Here is a 6,705-nt window from a genome sequence, read left to right as displayed (position 1 = left end):
ACGTGAACTCTATTTGTAAATCCTGCGGTTTGCATTTACATTCCAATATGTGACTCGTAAGGTGTTAAAACATATCACTCATCGGAGTGCGATCATTTGCAATTTCACAACTAGTTTTGCATTGAGTGACCTGTAAACATTTATTCAGCTTTGGAAACTGTCACGAAAATGAAAATTTTACACGGCGCTCCTTAGAAAGTTTAAGTCTTCCATGCTTTACATTTTCTATTAGTGGCAGTGTCCGCCATTTACAAACAGAATGATCGCTTTTCTTTATATCTCAGTTTTCCTTTTGGGGAATTCCTGGACTGGTCTTTGTCAAGATTGGCTGAAAGTCTCGGAGACAGAACTTCTGAAACTCAGAAACGAACACAGTTTCTACAATAACTCAAAGTCCGATCTTTTATTCCTTATCGATACCTCTTACAGTTTAAGCGGCAGTGATTTCGTGGAAGAGAAGAAATTCATTACCAACTTGCTGAGTGTAATAAGCGTTAGTATGGAGGCTACCCGAGTTGAGGTTATTCCCTTTGGATTTTCCGCGAACATTTTCATAGATCAAGTGTCTAAACCCGATTTGGGAAAAAACAAATGCACCTTCAACGAAAAATTCAACCCGATGCCTAGAGGTGACGGTGCTGCAACCAACATGAAGGCTGCGTTCGAACTTGCATTCAGTGTTTGCCTCGGAAATTCCAGCACTCAAAAGAGAACACCACTTAAACAAATTAAAACTACCATCATTCTTCTTACCGATGGACGTTGGAATTGGCCTTGGCGGAATCCTAGTCCTGTTGACCTTGCCGGACAGTTACAGAACGCTTCCGTAGAGGTTTTTGCTATTGGTGTAGGAAACATTGATTATAATCAGCTTAAACAGCTTGTGAAAGACCCAGACAAGCAAGCTTTCCACCTGAAAGACTTCGACCAGTTTTCTCAACTTGCAACGTATTTAAGAGGGGGTAAGTTAATTTTAGGTCAAGCTTAAACAGTGTTCTCCCTAAATTTTAGCTCAGCAGTAAGGGACCATTCATGGCCGGTAACGCAGAAAAAAAAAAAAAAAAAAATGTGCCAGAGGGGCGTAGTGGAATGAGGGACATGGCTACAATCTCGCTGTGAAATTTAGGAGCTAAGTTCTCTGAAACGTCATTCCCTCATTTTAAGACCTATTTTACGCAAATAAGCCGTTGTTCTCTTTACACAACAGTTTAAAACATTTGATTCCAATAATTTACTCTGTCGTCAATGCTCTCTTTCCTAAATGGGTGGCCCGTAAAAAGAAAAGCTGTGTATACTCGAGTACACTTCCACATATTCATTCATTACCTTGATCGGATCGGATCGGATCGCAACTTTTTTAAAACGACTTATTTTATTTTAGTAAACCTTCAAGCAATTGTAGGCGGTAAGAAGTGTTTCTCCAGACATTAAATTCTACCGGTTACCTCCTGCTAAGGAGAACACTGCGTTAAGTCGAGTTAAACAAGTGGACAATGGAAACGTCGTGGCCTTGCTTTCAACTCAGAAATCTTTAGAAACACTTAGCCCGCCTCCTTCTACCGACATTCATAAGAGTGTTATGCGCAAATTACCAATGAACTTCCCAAGGAAATCTGTGTAAACGCTAGGAAAAATCACGTTTAGATATTCAGGTGCGGTTCTTTTTAATAATTTACCTGCGTCAATAAAAGAAGCTACAATGCTTTCCATTTTTAAGAAACTCCTTAGTCTACATTTTAGCCAGTAGGTAACCTTATTAATAGCTCGCTTATTCGGCTTAATCTTAAATAAATTGTGATTCTTATAAAAATTTGTAATCTCGTTTTTATTCACTTTCAAAGTCCTTGTATATAATTTTTTTTTAACAATTTTTAATTTGTAAATTTTTTATCCTCTAGTCGTAATTTACGCAGGGACCCATTTGATAGCAGCCAATAGATGATAAAGCTACCCTCCTTTAATCATTTTGTGGAGTATTCACTAAACGAATACGAACGGAAACCTTGAACAAAGGAAAGAAATATAATATAAAAAGAAGCCCGACAAGAGCATCGAATTGAGTGCCCAAAATTCTCGACTACCACAGTTCACTGCATCTAAACGGCATACATTTAACTATTCAGAGAGAATGGGAAAGGTGTCTCCTAATTCATTTCCTCCTTCATGAGGAGGGAGTGTTTGACCGGGGTCTCCAGAAACTTCGAAACTATAAAAGCACTCGGTTTTCATCTGTTTCTCTGTGTCTGGATACCCAGGTCAAACACTCGCACTCGTTTTTGATTTATTACTTAATTCATTGACTAACGATAAGATGAGATCCAAAAGATTGAATGAGGCTTCCGATGAGACAATGGTGAATTTGATAGTGGGATATAAAGAATCAATGAAGGCAGTAAACTCATCCAGTTTAGTAGTTTCCTGGGTTCATAGATCAAAAATATCACCCCTGTACCTCCACCACGGATTCGGTTTGATTTCTCCGGATTTAGCTTTTTGGTCAATGGTTTCCAGTACAAGATAAGCTTAGCTGCAAGCATTCTTAGGGCAGAAAGTGTTTGCTTGTGAATGAGAGTTGTTATTCTCTAGACAAATTTTAACGGTCTGTAAAATGCTTTCGAATAATGCATTGAGGAGGCAATATAAAAACACAACATTATTAGACGTCTCCTTACTGGAGAGCCATTTTGGTGCGCTCAGCTGTGCATTTTTCAACCTTACGTCCTTTAAATTCTCCGCTCCAAAAATCTGGGAGACTGCACCGCCTGGTCTCAAGTGTCTGTCTATATCATAAGTTTAAGAAAGAGTGGAAGTCCTATCTTCTAACCAACCAATTCTGACCTTGTTTATTATTCTATCAATGACATTATCTGAGATTTTATTTCCTCTCTTTACTGCTGCCGATTGTCTGAACATGACGGTGTCCAACAAGAAAGCTCTTGCTACTTTGGACACTGAACACAAATGAACTTAATGTCATTTAGTTAATTATTATGTATTAACTACTTTTATTATTTTCCTACCTACGTACCCTTGTGTAAATATCTTATATAGTGTGAAATAAAGAATTGAATAGGCCGTTTGCATGATGGCGTCATTTTGCTACTATGACCAGAATCCTCCAGGGTTTTGCTTTCTTGTGCAAATTAGGGCTTTTGTTATTTAAACCTCACTGGGGCTTTCAAATTTAAATACGAAAAGGAAACCTAAGAGAATTCTGGTCGTAGTAGTAAAATGACGCCATCGTGCAAATGGCCTATTGAATTAAATTGAATTACGGCTAAAATAAAAGATCGGAATTCAACTCTACACTTTACACCACGCCTTTTTAAATTACGTTCGTTAATTCCTAATCAATTTTTAAACATATTTTTTTTATATATAAAAGCAATTTATTATTCGGTGATTGCCGTAACACAAAAAAAACCCTAAAAAAAAAAAAATTCCTGCTGTAACATTAATTCAAGGGTGATTTCTCGGTGAAATGCCAAAACACAGTCGTCACGCTTTAAGGATATGGCTTTCATCGATTTTACTCTTTAACAAATGGTTCGAAACTGATTGTCCAAATTTGTCCAAATTGTCACTTCCCTTTCTAAAACATTTCTGCCGTCGAAATTCACTCGCAAAAACATTCTTGGTCGCTGAAACGATTACAAAAAAACAAAAACGAAAAGAATGATCAAGCTTGTGTAGGTTTAGCGTGGAATAAGCCCGACACTAGAAGCCTCAATTCGTGGTACTCTAGTGACCACGAGGCACGAACTGTTTGCTAACCATGTCGGGATTGGTGTCGATTAGTCCGACAAGTCTGAAACATAAGCGACTTCTGATTGGTTTTGATAGTACAGTATTTCTTTGTAACAACTCACATTTTGGAAACCCTTACGACCACAAAGCCAGCACCACTTAACGCAAAAGCCAATAGAAAAATGTATCGAATTGCTTGTGGGGTAGGGGGCTAAAATAACTAACTGACTGAGAGATTCGTTACCGTTTTATAACACATTATTATTTGTTATTTTCAACACAGATCCTTACGAGCAGGTATGGGAGATAAGAGAAGTGGGTGCTGAAAAATGCAACAACAATTGCGACGATGTAGCAGCTTGTTCATGCGGTCTAGTGTACGGAGACTACAAATGCGCATGCCCTAAAGGGATGTACGGCTCAGGTGTCAAGGGAGATTGTACTGGTAAGTGAAAAGTACAAAAGCAATTAAGATACAGTCCGGGATCGTTATCAAATTTGATAACCTCGACCAAAACAAACCACGAGCCAATCGCTGTTCAAATTTTCGTTCACGTGACCTAATTTGGGGGAAAGCGTTCTTAAATTCAGTATGGCGGACGAGGTCGAGATGTTTTCAGAAATAGAAAGGAGTACTGCCGAGACAGCAACTCATGTACATGGCAATTTTTTGTAACAGACATCTCGCAGTAGTTTGTAAAACTGGTGAAATTGTATTTGAGACGCATTTTTCCAAATAAGACCTCTGCGGAAAGCTTCGTGCATTTCAAACAAATCATCAAACTCATACGTAATTTGTTTCTACTGAAATGTTCAAATTGAAGAGACACAGTGATGGAAGACAATGGTTATTCTGTTCCAGTGAAACCGGTTGTTCGTTTGCGCGCCACTTTGCAATATTGTCACCCAATGTTGGTATTTTGATTGGCAGTTTGCTCCGAGCAAGTTGCGATTCAAATTTCAATTTGCTGCCTGAGCAAACGGTTTTTCATATTGGAATATTGTGAGTTGACTGCGATGGCAAGCAAAATTACCTCTGTTTCAAAGAGGGAAAAAGTAATTTCCCTCTTTCCCTGTCTTACAATATCGGATATTGTTGAGCGAGCGGGGAGATTAGCTGGAGTACATATGGCGTTGGCAAGTAAGCCCTGCTGTATTTCAAAAGTTCGTGTGCTTGGTTTGAAAACTTTGCAATACTCCACAAATTCCACCACATTTGGAGTAGCGACTGTGCGTTCTTTCCATCCTGGTTTTCCCGGAGCCGCCGTCCCATTTTGCAGAAACTTTGAAAGGATATTGGAGATGGTTTGATGTGAAAGATGAAGCCTTGAGCATATTTCTTTATTTCGATAGCCCGACGACCAGAGGGAAATTACTTTTTCCCTCTTTGAAACAGAGGTAATGTTGCTTGGACTGCTTGCCATTGCAGTCAATTCACAATATTCCAATATGAAAAACCATTTGCTCAGGCAGCAAATTGAAATTTGAATCGCAACTTGCTCGGAGCAAACTGCCCACCAAAATACCATCAGTGCGTGACAATATTGCAAAGTGGCGCGCAAACGAACAACCGGTTTCACTGTAAGGATGTTTTTTTTTTCCTCTTGTCCCGAGGAGATGATGTCGATGATGATTGTTGTCCATAGATCTGTCAATGAAACAAAAACGGAACATGCAGACAATGAGTATGCCTTCCACTGATTAGCATATACAAATAACTGTTTAAATTATTTATAGCAATAAAAGGAGGTGGTAGGCCTACACGACTTTTACCTCATGCCAAAATTCTGCTTATTCCATTGCATTTTTTTTTATCTGCTGGGTAGATTATGCTCTGGAAGGTTCTACATTTACTCTGAGCAAATGTGATTTTAGCCGCATGTTTCACATTGAGAGGTCATGACATACATATCGATTTTCTGTAGTTATTGTTTCTGGTCGGCAGGATTTGCCCTCTGAGGCAAGCGCATTTTCTTTGACCTCTTTTTGAAGCGTAAAGCTTTTTTATTACGGCTGAATAAGGGTTCCAATTTTCTGGATCTGAATAACTAAGCGTGTTTCTTTAGTCCGTGAGTGTAATGTTTTTCTGCAATGCTGTATCACGCTGGGCGCAGCTCGTTAGTTTTCTCTGCAGAATGTTATATTATCACAGATAGTGATTTACAGATCCCAAATTATAAGAATGAAGTGCAGCTTAAACTGAAGCTACATCAACTTACTATGGAGAATTGAATTGTGACTCAGTAAACTCCAGCTTATTGTTTTTCTAAAGATAGTGTGAGTCTTTTTTAAAATCTTCTTTAAAATTTTCCTTTGGTCTGGCCAGCAATAATTAATTTAGTTATGGCTGACTTGAAAAAAAGAAAGAAAGAAAGAAAGAAAGAAAGAAAGAAAAAGAAAGAAAAAAAGAAAAACAACAACAACAACAACAACCACAAAACAGCTGTGTGTATGTATAATGCGGGCTGCTCTATATAGATATATATTTTACTTGGTATGGTTTTGGGGAAGTAAAAGTAAACGAAAATGCTTTTCAGTGAGGATTTTGTTTACAAATGTAAAGCTTCCCTACAGCATGTCACACATCAGGGGCGTATCTAAAGGGGGGGGGGAGGTCTTGGGGTGCCCGTTACCCCCCCTTTGGTAGGCCTTCTTTTGAGCAAACAACCTACAATATTCAGGTGGCGAAAACGCCATGACAATATCTTAGCCGTAAAAGCCATTGTTGAAAAGCCCACTTTTTATGTAAAGTATTTTGGTCAACGGCTCTTGTCTTTAGTTAATATAGGCCTTCATGCCGCGATAATACGACTGAGCCCGCTGATACACGAGGGAGAGCAGCGACGCACGGCGTGGAGGGTCGACATGACAATCTGGTGAAAAAGTGACCCCCCCCCCCTTTGGAAAATCCTGGCTACGCCCTTGCACATAATCGGTGTTCTAAACTGTTCATTGCAA

The 6,705-nt window shown here is 39.0% G+C and overlaps 1 pseudogene; it reads left to right on the top strand.

Moving 5' to 3' along the window:
* The first annotated feature begins 205 nt into the window (after positions 1-205).
* Positions 206-6,705, top strand: part of LOC140948186 (sushi, von Willebrand factor type A, EGF and pentraxin domain-containing protein 1-like) — a 91,050-nt pseudogene continuing 84,550 nt past the window's right edge.

This window comes from Porites lutea, chromosome 9, assembly GCF_958299795.1.
Source record: "Porites lutea chromosome 9, jaPorLute2.1, whole genome shotgun sequence".
NCBI lineage: Eukaryota > Metazoa > Cnidaria > Anthozoa > Scleractinia > Poritidae > Porites > Porites lutea.
Note: the sequence above shows the minus strand (reverse complement) of the source record. Positions and strands in the feature narration are given on the sequence as shown.